Here is a 16789-nt window from a genome sequence, read left to right as displayed (position 1 = left end):
TCTCTGTGCTTGCCCTCCAGAGATGGTGGTCGATAACATGGATGCACTCCATCTTGCAATTTTCAGCTGTATTATATAGCTGCCCAGCTATATATTCATGTTAGCGGCAGACGCAGATATCGGCCCTGCAGGACCAACTCTTGCTTCCCATGAGCAAGCATGGTGGTCTCTCTCATTGCCACTCTAGCATCGCTGCCACCGCTAGAGTCTTCCAAAGCAGCAATGTTGGTGATGACGATGGTGTTGATTAGGATCTGTACAATGATGATATATTGGGCAGCGTCGGGGGGTAATGCTTGGGGCTGCCTGTATGGAGCTTCTTTCTCTTCAATGTTGAGCTTATATGTGAAGCTACTCAATATATGGCTTCTCTATATACGGCACCCAGGTCCCCTCTATATATACATCATCTCATGTGTGTATTCTACACACTTTGGGGTTCTATTCCTGTGCTCTCTCTTTCTCTCTCAACATTCAATACCGGGGCCAAGAGGGTGGCATGTGATAGGGAGCTTGCTCGAGATGGGGGGCCTAGTTGCTCATGTGCGTCTTGCAGAGCTTGCCTCTGCGTGTTCTTCTCGCTCTCTCATGGCCTTTAGCTTGGGCAATACCCGAGTCATCCTCTCCAGCGTCGACCCTGACGTCGCCAAAGAAATTCTCAATAGCTCCACCTTCGCTGACCGCCCCATTAAAGCTTCTGCTCGCCAGCTCCCTTTGGCACCCACTGGTGCAACCTATGCCGCATCGCTGCCACTCACCTCTTCATGAACTTGAGCAGCTACAATTTAGCAAAAGAGCCTCTCCCCCATCGAGCATGTCTGAACTCCACCTTAAGCTAGAGTCACACGTGGTCAGTGCCCATGCGTGATGTGTCTCGATGTGTCGGAGATGGCCTTCGGAGCCCTGCCCACACAGAGAGCCCCCTCAACCACCACAAGTAGCGGTGGAATTGTGAGCGATGTCCGACTAAGATCTCTGCCAAGACTAATCAACAAGCTGGTTTCTGCATTTGATGAGTGGAGGTTGGGTACTACCTGCTAGATGAAATTGCTTTATATGCATCCATGACTTGGCATGCCAGGCTTGTAGATTGGAGGGAAGGCCACGGCCCTATGTGACATGAAAAATAACGGCAGTGCTCGTGATTGGGCCAATTCAACTACACTCACATCCCAACAGATGTGTGTGACATGAGCCTTAGTAAGGAAGGATTTGGACCCACCACACTACAATGTGTGCAACCATCAAAATGAGTGTCCAAAATACTTCAGCGACACTTGTGAGTCGTGACTCATATCATATATGGACAATGTGATGCCCCTGAGTTGAGGGGAGGCGCCCATGGACTTGCCGAGGGACAAAGAGGGGAAGTTGAAGATTGGGGGAGAGGGAGTAGGGACAATACGCGGGGGGGGGGGGGGGGGGTGGGGGGGTGGGCGAGAGAGAGAGAGAGAGAGAGAGAGAGAGAGAGAGAGAGAGAGAGAGAGAGAGAGAGAGAGAGAGAGAGAGAGAAAGGGGGAGGGCAGCCCACTATACTCACGACATCGAGGGACACAACAACTTTTATATTAGCTTGCCGAAAAGAATGGACTGGGACTTGGGTAAGGAGTAAGCATGTACCCCCTTATAAAGACGTCCGGGTTGACAGAGTTTGGCACCCTCGTCAAGCGGTTCGTTAAGTGATGTTATTGTGTAAATGCAAGTGCTAGTACAAAGGGTCATGCCACTTTTTGGCTTTTTTTGTTTCTACGAATTTGTTTGGATTTTTGGATATTCGGCTTTGTTTGGGATTTTTTGGGAGTTTTGTTCCTAACTAGGGTATGATACATGGGAGTAGCCTAAGTGGGAGGTTGATCTCGTTCCATGTTGTAGAAGCACAAGACAAGTGTGCGGGCAATCTCCTGTTTTTTCTCTTTGATTCCCACGTACAATCGACCATTGGACAGCCTTTCCATTTGACATAGAATTGAGTTTCTTTGTGGGAGAAGCATTTCTTCAGTATAGTCTCCGGCTCCAATTGAATGCTTGCTTCTCCGGATGGCGGTGGAGCATGTCCGTGTTGGTTGTCATAGTGATAGCGCTTGAGTAAGATGACATGAAAAGCGTTATGGATATGGGATGTCGAAGGTAAGTCGAGCTTGTGGGTGATGTCGTTGTAAGACTTCACGATCTTGTAAGGACCATAGTACCTGTGATTAAACTTTGGCGTTAAGCTGGGTGGAAGGTCTCAAACTTTGGCGTTAATGTTTTGAGAGCTTACTCGGACCAGGTCTCCTTCAGTGAAGAGTTCTTCTTGGCGACAATGTGGGTTTGCATACTTTACCATGTGCAGCTTGCTTTACTTTAGACTGTGGCAATTCGCAGCTTCTCATTCCACTTGTGTAAGAATTCTTCACAATCCATGTTATCAGCTTGAATGTTGTCGGCACCGAGGGCCAGCGGAGTGATGACTTCTATTCCCGTTGTCAGTTCAAAGGGTGTGCAGCCGGTAGCGCTGTGGATTGCCCTGTTGTAATGAAATTCCACCACATCCAAGTAATCAGCCCAATCCTTTTGATCTGCATTGACATAGCTCCGGATGAGATCTTCAATGCCTTGGTTGATTCTTTCGGTTTGGCCATCGGTTTTCGGGAGATAACTTGATGAGAATGTGAGTTGCGTGCCCAAAAGCTTGAAGAGTTCCCTCCACATGTTACTTAGGAAGCGGCGATCTTGATCCAAAACAATTGCGAGTGGCAACCCATGATTTTTGTGCACAAGATATCCATAGATGAAATGTTCATTTTGCAATGTCCTACAGTCATTTGATAGATAACCCTTCAAAGAATGTGGCTATGCCAAAAATTTCAAATTCTAGTGGTTAGATTTTGATGGATCTTTAATATAAATTAATTGTATAAAGTCCTAATATTATGTTATTCCCGAGCCCAGATCGATTGGAGGCGTAGTCTTCGGCATCGACAACACAGGTGGATATTTTCTTCACGATTTTACCAGTTTTCGATCGTGGCATTTTTCGGTGTCAACTCTACAGGTGGGTTTTTTTTCGCATTTTCGCATTTTGTGGTTCCGATTGGATGACCATATCCTGGATCAGGTGGACATGGGCCATGACACGATAGGTGGAGTTTTTCGCTCCCATTTTCATTTTTTTGTGATTCCGCTCGGAAGTACATCTTTCTCGGCCGAGGTAGAGACATCAGCATTGACATTAGAGGTGGAGTTTTGACATTTCACACTCGAGGCATGCCTATTTAGCCGCTCACCCACGAGCGCACTGCACGTTCTTTGCGCTTTTTAGAGTCTGTCTTTCCACTTTGATTTTGGATTGTTGACATACATGATGACGTGTTCGCAACTCATGATAATCAAGAACATGTTCAGGTTCATGCAATAAAGTAGGAGGTTCAATGAAATCTATCCAAAATCTGTTGGTCAATGACATTGTCGTCCCCATGTAACCGCTTACGTAAACGGTTTACATGAAACACCGGATGAATATGAGAATGTGAAGGTAGCAATAATTTGGTAGGCACGATCACCTACTCGCTTGAGTATTTTGAAAGGCCCACAATATCGGGGATATAACTTAGGTGTTGGCCCAATTTTCAGACTCTGAGAATGTTCTCACACGCGTAAAAATACTTCCTCCCCTTCTTTGAAGGTAAATTACTGACGTTTCTCATCAGCGTGCTTCTTATACCGATCCTGTGCTTGTCGGAAATTCTAACGAGCAAGTTTCAGCATATCCATGTGGTCTTGGAGAAAATCCTTAACCTGTTGGAGTTTTTTGGTTGCAATCTCAAGTTACAACCCTGGAGGTAAGCCTTCTATAACTCTCCCCACCTCTCAAATTGTAAAGCTCAAGAAAGACTTGGAAGCTAGGGCTATCATTGGGAGACTAGCAGGTCTATACCCCCTACAAAGACTTTCAAAGGCTGGTTTTGGAGGTGCTATCCTAGAAACCATCCAATCCCTTCCAAAGAATCACTACACGTTTGTCTTCCAAAATGCTGAGATGGCATTTGACATCATCATCCTGGGTCTTTGGCTTTCGAGAAGCTCCCCCCTACTTATTTCACGTTGGAGTTTAACCCTAAAGTCTCTATGTAGAAGCATTGCCATGTTTGGATAGAGCTTCCAAACCTCCCCCTTCACTATCACCAACACCTCAAGATCATAGCTTCTCAACTAGGCAAAGTGTTGGGTGGCCGACCTCAGAGCATGCTTCCCATGTGGAGTCGAAGGCCACTTTGTAAGAAATTTCCTAATTAGGAATACGACCCCTCCTTATGAAAACCCCTTCCCCCCCAACAACGCAAATTTTCAACCTGGATCCTCTGTCCTTGTGTCTCCCCCCAACACTAGTAACTTGCCTCGTGGAACCTGGGGCTTCCAAGTCCAAAATAAGTCCCCCTCCTTGCGAAAGGTCTAATAGATCCACAGTGCTGGCTTCCGTTATAGATTTTGCAGACTCCTCTGATTTCAAAGGAGAAAACTGTGTGTTGCCCGCCCCAAAGGACCCCTCGTCTACTCTTGCGCAACAAGTCAATGCCCTCGACCAAGCCCAAAAGCTAGACCTCAATAAAGACAATCCCACGATTAAAGTAACTTCCTCCACCCTGGTCATTGTCTCAAGTCCCACCCCCATCAATATTCTCAAAGAACACAAAAGAAGCCACGCAAATGTCTCCCAGACCCCTCCCCGGTGCTGATAAGCTAGGAAAATTGACAATTGGCTACATGAGAAAAAAATGATGTGATAGCTCTTCAATAGATCAAGGTACTTGGTGAAGAATCAACTTGGACACTTGTTGAGGTCTTAAAAAACCTTTGATGGATTATCTCTTCTCACCCAAAGGGATCTGGAGGTACAACTTTAGGTGTTCCCAAACATTGGCCCACCCACTCTCTAGGTGTGGGAAAATACTAGAGTGCTATTTTTCCCCCTGCTCCCAACAACTTCAGGATAGTTTCTATTTATGCAAGAGGATCAACATCTCATAGAGCAGACCTTGTTTAGGAACCCTATGCCTTCAATGGGCCTTGCATATTAGTGGGCAACTTCAATAATGGTAGAGACCTTAGAGGATAGATTCCTCAACAAAGACATCTACATCTCCGAGAAAGAAAGAGAAACTTGGCTTAACCTAAAGGACCACCTCCAGTTGTGGGATGTTCGCACCCTAGGAGATTTCACATGGCAGAACTACATTAAAGGAGAACTTTCTAGGAAGGGGTAGCTAGATATATGCTATTTGATCCTCCCTCTATCCAACACCTTTGATAAAATCAAGGCTAAGTGCTTATACACTAGCTGCATGTCGAAGCACTACCCACTAAGTATTACTATGGATGGCAAAGCGAGAAAGTATAGGAACCACTGGTTTCACACAACCTTGAGCTCTGACATAAACCCATGTTATCCTAGTCCCATTGTCTATGAATGTTACATAGTACAATGAACCACCGAGGGATGGTATACTTGCAGGACCCCAAACATCAGAATTAACCAATTCAAGCTTTCTATTTTTTCTTTCATTTCCCGATTTTTGAAATTTTACCCTCTTTTGTTTACCATAAATACAATATTCATGGAACTCTAAGTCCACTTAAGTTTCAAACCTGATAGAAGATTCTTTGATTGAAGGATTTGCATTCCTTTGGAACTCATTTGTTCAAGTCGGTAGTGCCACACTGCATTGTCGAATTCTATAGATGCTGCAAAAGTTGAAGATTGCATGTTGAGAGTAGACAAGTAAAGTATACCAGCCTTTTCTCCTTTGGAAACCACCAAAGATCCCTATGAGATCTTCCATTGTTTGTTTCCAAATGCAATGTTAGAAAATAGGGCATAGCTAAGTAGATATTAGAGTAGTTTACTTAATGGAGAGAAATAATTTTCACACATGAGAGATTATAGAGTGGAGAGAGAGAGAGAGAGAGAGAGAGATAATGATATACGTGGCTCACCCAATGTGGGCTATGTCCACGAGAAAGCAGCCACTCAATGGCTTTAGTACTTCAGACTAGAAGTAGGTTACAAAGGGATTATCCCCTTAATGGAGCTCCCACCTTGCTTCACTCTCACCACCTCACATCAACTTCACAATGCACCAAAATACATTTTGTGTGTAGAAGAGGTCTCCTTTTACAGGCCAAAAGGGAAACCCTCTCTCATGAGACCGGCTGTTTTCTAATCACTTTCTGGCTGCCGTCCGACCATAATATTTTGACGAGAAGGGAATTTTCTTGGTGAACCCAGCCTCGAGAAAAGCTCGATACTAGACGTGAGCTTTTGGTTTTTGGTGAGTGATTTTTCCTACACACCATGGATTCTCCTCATAATGGGGGCTTTGTAAATGTGCATTTGTAAGACTAAAAGCTAGAAGGGGTAAATGAGGCTCCATACTTAACAGGGAACGAGAATGTTGGACCATCTTGAGTGATGTGCATTTTGAATCTTTGGAGGTTTTTGAAGATTAGGATTGCCCATTCAGCCTGAGAATCAAAAAGAGACCGCCAATTTATGTACCAGTTGAGAGATGTTGATGATGCCAAGAATGCCTTTATCCTTAGGCATGCAACATATATCCCACTTGACCTTGGATTTTTTGTGCGAAAGTGTCTCTAGAACATAAAAAGTTCCTGGCAAGCCTAACTATGTCCTTCAAATGACCTTCAGGAGGTCTCCAGTAGGTTAGAAAGAATACAGTGTAAGCAGTAAGGAAGTGGTTAATAATCATCACTCTCTCCATGAGGGAGCCTTGAAATCCTTTTCGTCTTTCTAAATTGGCTTGGAACAGATCTACTAACCACTTACATCTCTCTTTTAAGGATAACTAGAACACCACTGGGATTCCCAAAAGCTTGAAGGGTTCATGCTCCTTGATAAGTTTGCAGTTAGTAGCTAGCATCCAGTAAGGAAGAGGTGTGGCCCCTTGATTTACACCAGTCTTTGAATGGTTGATCTTCAATCCTAAGGCGAGACAGAATGTGTGGAGACATTGCCAAAACTCCCACATGGATTCCTCTTCATTAGCTAACAGAGAATTTGTGTCATCCAGCAAATTGGGATAGACACTATTGGACTTGAGAGTTAGGAAGTTGGTTATCGTTTATTTTTCCTTCCTGGATATTGGCCTTGACAAGACAGTTCATCCCATCGGCTGCAATGGAAAACAAGAGGGGAGTGAGGAGGCAGCCTTGTCTAACTGAGCGATTGAGTGTAAACCATTATGAGATGTATTTTCTATATTTCAAAGGTGGAAAGCCTTTGTGGAGAATGAAGCAGGTATCAAGCTTAAATACCTCAGATCCAACAATAGAGGAAAATATTGCAGCTAAGCTTTTGAAAGATTTTGTGCTAGCAATGGCATTCGAAGGCAAAGGAAAATCCCAAGGACATCTCAACAAAATGGCATTTTGAGAAAGGATGAACAGAACAATCATGGAGCGAGCACGAAGCATGCGGCTACATGCATGCCTACCGCTTGAGTGTTGGGTGGAAGTAGTAAGTATGACTATGTAACTTAATCAACCGGTCACCATAACAACATTGGATGGGGGAGTTCCAGAAGAGGCATGGGCAGGTAAACTGGTGAATTATGCATTTCTCAATGTTTTTGGGTACAAGGTTTTTATGCACATAAAGAGAAGCCTAAGATCAAAGTTAGATTTCAAAGGTGAAAATTAGATGCAAAGTCCAAAAAGTGTTTCTTCATTGGCTATAGAGAAGCTGACTCTCGGTATCACCTATGGAATCCTGAGGATGGTAAAATATTTAGAAGCAGGGATGTGATTTTCAATGAACAAAATATGTACAAAGATTACATGGAAAGAAAACGAAAAAAAGATACAAGTGATGAGTACATGGAACTTGAGGATGGTGAAGACTCAAGAAGTGAAAATGGTGACAACGTGCAACAACATCAACCAAGTGAGGAGCCTCAACCTATGCCCTAAAGATCTACAAGAGAAATTAGACCTCTAAAAAGGTTCGTTCCTTCCTTGAACCATCACTTGGTCTCAGATTCTAGAGAGCCGGAATCATAAAAAGAGTCTATGCAACACAAATTTAAAGAAGAACGGATGAAGAGCATGCAAGTGAAGATGGACTCATTACATTGCAGCCAAACATGGGAGTTGGTTGACATACCAATTACTCCCAGGAATTCAACATCACTACATGGAAGCAAGATACAAGAAAGAAGACTGATAAGGGAGCCACCTCGATAATACAACCCAAAATATCTTGCATGGTCTCCATAAAGAGCAGACCTCCTGTCACAAGGTGTATCCTATCCAGATAGGAATTGAGTTGCAAAAGCATAACGAAAGAACATACCATCAGGCTAAACCACGAAGGGGGCGGGTCTGAGCACTCCATGATCGGCTATTTAGGAGTCATCCACCAAAAATATGAAGTCTGAATACTGCCACACCAAGCACCAGATAAGTGAAGCTTGGTTATCATCAATAGTTGAAGACTGCAGGATGATAAGGGGAGCCATGCCCCATCCATGTCCCCCACTTTCTTCCATTGGGCTTCCAATGCTTGCCACCCACAATAGAAACACATGAGCAGGGGGCGAGAAACAAATTGCAAATAGAACTAGCCTCCTTTGCCTCCCCATGGAGAGATGGGATAGAGGACCACTCCCATAGCAAAAAAAAAAAGGACCTAGTGACAGTGTTGAAGTTGCAAGGGAAGGGTAGCCACGTGGCCCCCTCCTGGGGCAAACCTCCTATTGACGGACAAGCATCAAGGACATGCATTGTGCTTCCATTGGCGTATATACACATGTGTATATGTACCTTTCTTGTATCTATGGGATCTATGAGAGTTCTAGCTTGTATTTGTGAGCCTAATCCTTTTATGCACATTTGGGAGCCGATCACTTCTTAAAAAAACCTAGGTATAAATGTCAAATGATACAATATGAAGATCATTCTTTGGAGAGCTAGGGTGGGGAGTAGAGAAGATATGTGGCTATGGAGATGGATCTCTCCTCTCACATTGTGGCAAGCACTGGGCTGATGATGCAAAGTTGGGGATCGAGCGCCTAAGTTAGAGGATCACCCATGTGATGGTTTGAGTTCTAACTTCCATTATGATTTGGTGTTGGTTGTAGGAATGGTGACATGGTTTGTTATGGGTATCTTGTAGATTGATTTTGCATTTTCACCTAATTACACAATAATTCATGTTGGGGTATAAAGCCCAATGTGGTCGCCCAGGTAAGTGGGCGGGCCGCCAGGTATGCACACATATTCTTTTGTAAAAACCTAATAAGAACTCACTATGCTCTACACATTACAGTAGAGCGAGTTCACCATATCGTCCTGCTCTTCTTCTCGCACTCTCTCTCGCGTCGCACTCCCGCTCGTACTCCTTCAACTGGTATCAGAGCTCAGATCGAGGCTCGGGGCAGCACTGCAGGAGGCTAGAGTCACCAGCTCAGATTGGAGTGAAATTCGATAGGCGAAGACACGGCCCCAAATCCTGTGGGCGAGCCCGAAGGGCTCGGTGTTCTTAGAATTTCATTCTAAGGTCATCTCAGCCACCATTCGGCTTCGACAAAGGTCTACGCAGGCCATTTTCGACTACGTGGTCTCGATGGGTGCAGATCCGACTTTGCAAATTTGGGGTTTTTGGCTTACGACTGCAGGTGCTGAGGATATTGACACTCCCAGAGTGTTGATTTGTGGCTGTCTACACATCGAAGGACGGCTCACAGTTCTTGGAGGCGTGTCACATACGACACGGGCGCATCTACACACAGACTGTAGGCGACATCCACTAGTTCATCAGGTAGCTTGTGTTTGCTACTTGATATTCCAGATTTCATCCTGACATTGCAGGTACTTCCACATGGGATGTATTGTCAGAGATGATGTATGTCTGTTGAGGGTTTGCTGGCTGTGAGTCACGCAACAAACAACCGCCGCAGCGGTTACAGCATATAGTTAAAAATTTGTGGATGTATGACTTTGTGGGAAGTCTATGTACTGTCAGATTTACTGCAGCCTTTGTTGAGGGTCGAGTGAGGTTTTATTAAGTTGGGGGGATTCTCGAATGTTGAGATCCTTTCGGTGATACAGGTCTTGGAGCGATCCCTCAAGCACCCTTAGATAGGCAGCTAGGATGTATTGACTGTGAGTTAGACAGCTGGGATTGCATCTTTGCTTTACTGCCGTTGAGGCATTGTCATAGTCTATGCTTACAGGACAGTGACAGGACAGTGAGAGACAGTACAGGTGCAGGACAGGTTTACCCGCAGCTTACAGTGTCAGAGAGACAGTGTTTTTTGAGCTGTTTTATGGTCTGTCTTTAGTACACCAAAGCCATTTTACAAAGGAGACTCTGCCAAAATTTCTGCAGAATCTAAAGCTTTCTTGGTTCATTTGACAGGTTGATATTGGTTTAGAGGTCAGTTTACAGGGGAAACTCTACCGAATTTTTCCCAAAAAGGAAACTACTGTGAAGCGTAGCTATGGATGGATCACAGGACACTGCTCTTTACAATATCAAGAAGCTGGATGGAACCAATTTCCCATTGTGGAAGAAGCAAATTTGGCACGTGTTGGTACAAAAGAAGCAGATAAAACCTATAAAGCTCAAGGGGATAAAACCAGAAGATATGGACGAAGATGAATGGAGCGAAATGGATGAATTAGCACTTTCTACCATTATGCTGACTTTGGCAGAAAGCGTTTACTTCAATGTAGCAGACGAGATGTCGGCTTATCAAGCATGGTTAAAGCTGAGTGATCTTTATGAGAAGCAGAGTGCAGCTTCACAGGTATACTGGCTTAAGAAGCTTGTTGACTTGAAGATGAAATGAATTCAACACAATCTATAGTCAGTTGTCAGCTCAAGGTGTCAAGTTTGATGAACCTGTTAGAGCTATGTTCCTGTTGATCACATTGCCGGAAAGTTGGGAAACTTTTCGCACAACTTTGAGTAATTCTGCACCTCCAAATGGTTTGAACATAGCAGGTGTAGAAGGAAGTCTGCTTACTGAAGAAACCAATAGAAAGACAATGGACAAAGGCAAAGGAATAGCCTTAGTTGCCAGGGGAAGGACCAAAGAAAAGTACAAAGGTGGAAAGAGGAATCAGTCTCGTAGCAAGTCCCGCAGTGCTAAAGGAAAGAGTGACATAGAATGCTACCATTGTGGCAAGAAGGGTCACATGAAAAGAGACTGCAGAGAATGGAAAGCAGAAAAAGGCAAAGAGAAAGCTGAAGACCATCGTGAGAAGAACAAGTCCTCAGTGAAGATTCAAGAAATAAATGTGACAAACACTGTTGCAGAGGATGACAGTCTAGTGTTAGGAGATATCTACTTCTTGAAGAATACAATTGACTCAGCTCTTCTTACAGCATCTGATGGAAATGCACTGAGTGACTAGATTATAGACTCAGGGGCATCACTTCATGTGTCTCCAAACAAGGAGTGGTTTACTTCTTATGTGACCACTAAAGATCATGTTCGGCTAGGCAATGGGCAGACATGTGAGATCTTAGGTGTTGGAAATGTTCAATTGAAGTTTCAGAATGGCTCCTCTTTCACGCTGAAGAATCTGAGACATGTTCCAGCAATTACAAAGAGCTTGATCAACACAGGTTTACTTGATGATGCTGGCTACATCACCACTTTTGGATAGAACATGTGGAAGATATCCAAGGGTTCTATGACAGTAGCCCATAGAGTAAAGTCTGGAGGACTTTACATGATTTATGTATCAAATGTCTCTAAAAATGTAATCAATGTAACCGAGCAGCCGAACGTTTCTTTGTGGCATAGCCGGTTAGGACATATGTCCAAGAAGGGAATGAAAATCTTGTCTCGTTTTGGTTATTTTCCTGTCTTTTCATTTAATGATTTTGAATTCTGTGAACATTGTCTGTATGGTAAGCAAACACACCAGCCACATAAGCATAGAAGCAGTAGAAGAGATACATAGTTGGCACTTGTTCATAGTGATTTGTGTGGACCTATGCCTAACCTATCTCTAGGGGGAGCTTCTTACTTTATGACATTTATAGATGATTACTCGAGGAAAGTATGGGTTTACTTTCTCAAGCACAAGGATGAAGCGTTTAGTGTTTTCAAAATGTTTGTGACACTTGTGGAGAATCAGACTGGCAAGAAGCTTAAATGCTTACGCACTGACAATGGTGGAGAGTATGTTTTCAAAGGCCTTTCAGGACTTTTGTGAGTCAAAAGGTATAAAACATGAACTTACTGCTCCTTACAATACTCCTCAAAATGGTGTTGCTGAGAGGATGAATAGGACCATACAAGAGAAGGTCAGAAGTATGTTGTCTAATGCACAACTGCCAAATGGGTTTTGGGCTGAAGCTGTATCAACAGCTTTTCATCTTGTAAATAGATCTCCTAGCAAGGTTTTGCAGAAGGATTCAATGCCAGAGATAGTATGGTCAGGCAAAATGCCCTCATACAAGCATCTCAGAGTCTTTGGCTGTGAGGCATATACTCACGTTCCAAAGGAATTTAGGAACAAACTTGAGCCAAAGAGTAGAAAGTGCATCTTTCTAGGCTATGGTAATTCTGGTGAGATGGGGTATAGACTTTGGGATCCCGAATCCAGAAAGGTTGTCCGCAGCAATGATGTTCACTTTAATGAATCCAAATATCATTCTAAACCAGAGAGGGTTGAGGAGATTAGAAGAGTTGTCTTCCAAGAAGATGGACCTGCACGTGCAAGACAAAATGTCAGGGCTCAAGAGGAGCAAGGACAGGATAGAGTGGAACCACAGGTTGTGGTTGAGCCTGAGCCACCTATTGTGCATAGATCTAGACGTGTCACGCGACCTCCTGATAGGTTTGTTCCATCTATGAATTATGTCATGTTGACTGATTGCAATGAGGCTTCATGTTACAAGGAAGCAATGCAAATGAAGGACTCCGGGAATTGGCAATTGGCCATGCAGTCAGAGATGACAGCTCTGCATAAAAACCAGACATGAAAGCTAGTTAAATTACCATGGGGCAAAAAGGCTCTACCTTGTAAATGGGTTTACAGGTATAAGATCACCGCTCATGATAGTCAGCCAAAGTACAAAGCAAGGCTTGTTGCCAAGGGCTTTAAGCAAGAACAAGGCATTGACTTTGATGAAGTCTTCTCTCCAGTGATCAAGATGACTACATTGAGATGCTTTCTTGCATTGGTTGCCATATTAGATTTGGTGTTGCACCAAATGGATGTCAAGACAACGTTCTTGCATGGTGATTTAGATGTGGAAATTTACATGCAGCAGCCAGAAGGGTTTGTTGAGAAAGGCAAGGATGATTGGGTATGCCAGTTGTTAAAGAGTCTTTATGGCTTAAAACAATCACCGAGGGCATGGTACCATAAATTCCACAAGTTTATGATTTCTCAAGGCTACAAACGTAGTGAGCTCGATCACTGTCTATATACAAAGAAGGCTAAGGATGGTAGTTGGTTGATCCCTATTTTGTATGTGGATGACATGTTGATTGCTGGCAAGCACTTGGAAGAAATTTCAGCTTTGAAGTCAAAGATGGCAAAATCGTTTGACATGAAAGACATGGGTGAGGCAAGTCATATACTTGGTATGCGCATTGAGAGAGACAGATCAAAGAAGTTGATTTGGTTATCTCAAACAGAGTATATTGACAAGGTTTTGCAACGTTTCAATATGGAGAAGGGAAAGGCATTGAGTGTTCCATTGTCACCATATTTGAAACTTAGCAAACAAGATTGTCCTGTGTGTGAGGAAGAACATGGTGAAATGGATAAGATTCCATATGCGTCTGCAGTGGGTAGTTTGATGTATGCAATGATTGCTACTCGCCTAGACATTGCATTTGCAGTGGGAGTAGTAAGTCGATACATGTCAAACCCAGGCAAGAAACATTGGGAGGCAGTGAAAGGAATATTGAGATACCTGAAAGCTACAAAGAGTATGCGTATATGATATGGGAGTCAGGAGCTAAGTGTAAAGGGTTTTACAGACTCAGATTATGTAGGTGACTTAGACAATTGAAGGTCTACGTCAGGGTATCTCTGTACATTGGCTGGTGGCAGTATCATGGCGTTCTAGATTACAAGATTGTGTTACTCAGTCTACTACAGAGGCTGAATATGTTGCAGGATCAGAGGCATGCAAAGAATCAATTTGGCCTTATCGACTAGTAACAGATTTGGGAATCAAAGAAGAGATGCCTGTGTTATATTGTGATAGTCAAAGTGCTATACAATTGGCTCGCAATCCAGTTTATCACTCAAAGACAAAGCATGTGGATGTGAAGTATCATTTCATCAGGGAAATGCTCGAGGATAAGCAACTTCAGCTTGTCAAAGTTCACACCACAGAAAATCCTGATGATCTACTTACAAAAGGACTTCCCTCAGAGAGCTTTGTGCATTTTCGCAAGCAGTTAGGTGTAGGGTAGTACATCACTTCTCTACATCTCTTGTATATTAGCTTGTATAGTAGCTTCTCTCACACTTAAAGTACCACATTGGACTTTAAGTGGGAGGTTGTTGGGGTATAAAGCCCAATGTGGTCGCCCAGGTAAGTGTGCGGGCCGCCAGGTATGTACACATATTCTTTTGTAAAAACCTAATAAGAACTCACTATGCTCTACACATTACAGTAGAGCGAGTTCACCATATCGTCGTGCTCTTCTTCTCGCACTCTCTCTCGCGTCGCACTTCCGCTCGTACTCCTTCAATTCCCAACAATTAAAGTGTTTTACATGTGTGTGTGCCTAATTAGAGGCTTGTTAATCACTCTTGTGAAACAAAATTGCAAAAATTCCCTGAAGAATGGAGTGAGTTTTAGTGTGTAATTCAGAGATTTTTCACTATTTATCCCCTCTAATTATTCACTAGTTGCATGTACGTTTAATGCTACACATTGATAGATATTTATTTGGATATGTGTCATTGATCTTATGCATTTAATTTTGTAGAAATGGTAGCTACACATAAGATCTGGTGTTGGTGTGTGTAGGTCAAAGCGGTTTTGGAATTGTCCGCTGTTGTGCCGTGGAATGTACATAGTGCGAAATAAAAAAATTCACCTTACTTTTGACACTTCTCAATGCATGGAAATAAAAGCAATAATGTACATATCGTTAAATATGCTAAAGAGGCTACTGCGGTCGCTATCATGTACATACCTATCCAGGGAGTCATGGCCCTGGATGTGGCTCATTTGCGTGATTTTTTACTTGATAAGATGCCTAATTTGGTTTGACAATGTACATAGTCCAAGTGTTCCAGGGTGGCACACTCATCTCGCCTACAAAGACTGATGCGGGCCAAAACTGCCAAAAATAACAACTAACAGGCGTCGTTGCAGAATCGTATGGAAAGTGACCCAAAATGGTATATTGATGAAAAATGATGCTTATCTATGCTTTTTATGCTTATGTGAGTGATCCCACAAATTTAGGAATTTTCCTAACTCCGTTTGGGATATTTCGCATAAAAAATGACATTTTTTGAGTCAAAAATGAGCTAAAAATGGCCTAGTTTTTTTCCAAAGTGGCAAAATGGCTCAAAAACTGACACATCAGCTCATAATTCCGTGGGGAAGAGAGAGAGGGGGGATTTTTATAGGAAAAACCTGCAATTTATCACAATTGTTCAATAGCTTCACTGGTTGCCCATTCTATGTGTGTTGCAGTCCCGCCTGTTCGCAATCTTGTATCTGAGCTTGTGAGGGAGTGAACTAGGGTTTCCCCTTATCAAAATGGTGTTTGGGATTCACTTTAGAATCTCATAAATATCTGCAAAATCAGAAAATGGTCGTCGTGAAGATGGAAGCTCGAGCATTCCTTTCAACTGTTTGATGTTACGACTATGTAATTGGGGGCGAGGCTACATGATACCATGAAAGAGGTTTGGGTTTTGATTGAGAATTGTGCTTGTATGAGCATCAAGGTTTCATGGATGAAACTTTAGTGTTTTTCAATGGTCTTTTAAAGTGAAATTGAATGTGATTTGGTGGTCATATCATCATAATCTCGACTACGAAAACAAGCAGACTCCAAGCACGATAGGAAAGAGGGTTTGTGACTTTGCTATCACAAACACTCTTAGATTTTCTATCACCCTTAGAAACAGGGATGGTGATTCTCCACAAACGTTTTTTCACAAAGTGTTTGTGACTTTCATCATGAACTCTCACAGCTAGAGGTTTTGCACCTTCCCAGCTAGACCGCACTATTTTCGACATTTCTGGTGAACCCGACGCGAAGTTGTTGGGGTGGGAGTTTGTGAATTGATCTAGAAACTTTGTTAGCCATGGATGAAAATCAAGAGACACATGGGATGCACTTTGATCCTGTAGTCATGCAGATGTTTCAAGCATTTGCCATGTACATGCAACAACAACAAGCAACGGAAAGAAGCCAGATTTCAACCACAAAATCACTACAATACATTGTGAAGCGAATTGAACATTTTAATGGCAAGGATATCACAAAGTATCTACCTAATTATATGAAGGAAATGGAGTTGTGAACCATGTGTGTGAGGAAGACATGGTTCAAAGTTTTGAGCTAGTTTGTGTCCCAGAGATCAAAGAACGTATTAGGGCAATTCAAAATGCTCATGGTCCAAGAAATTGGGAGGAATTCAAGCTTGCTCTAAAAGAAGACTACTTTATGGATAACTCTGAGAGGGTGACCAAAATAACTTTCTTAGATTGGGGTGCAAAGCCTAAAGAAGAGATTTCTGCTATAGAGCTTCTCAGAGAGTTTGAGCGACGCTATGCTCAACTATC

Source organism: Adiantum capillus-veneris, chromosome 5, assembly GCF_014529385.1.
Source record: "Adiantum capillus-veneris isolate H3 chromosome 5, ASM1452938v2, whole genome shotgun sequence".
Lineage (NCBI taxonomy): Eukaryota > Viridiplantae > Streptophyta > Polypodiopsida > Polypodiales > Pteridaceae > Adiantum > Adiantum capillus-veneris.
Note: the sequence above shows the minus strand (reverse complement) of the source record.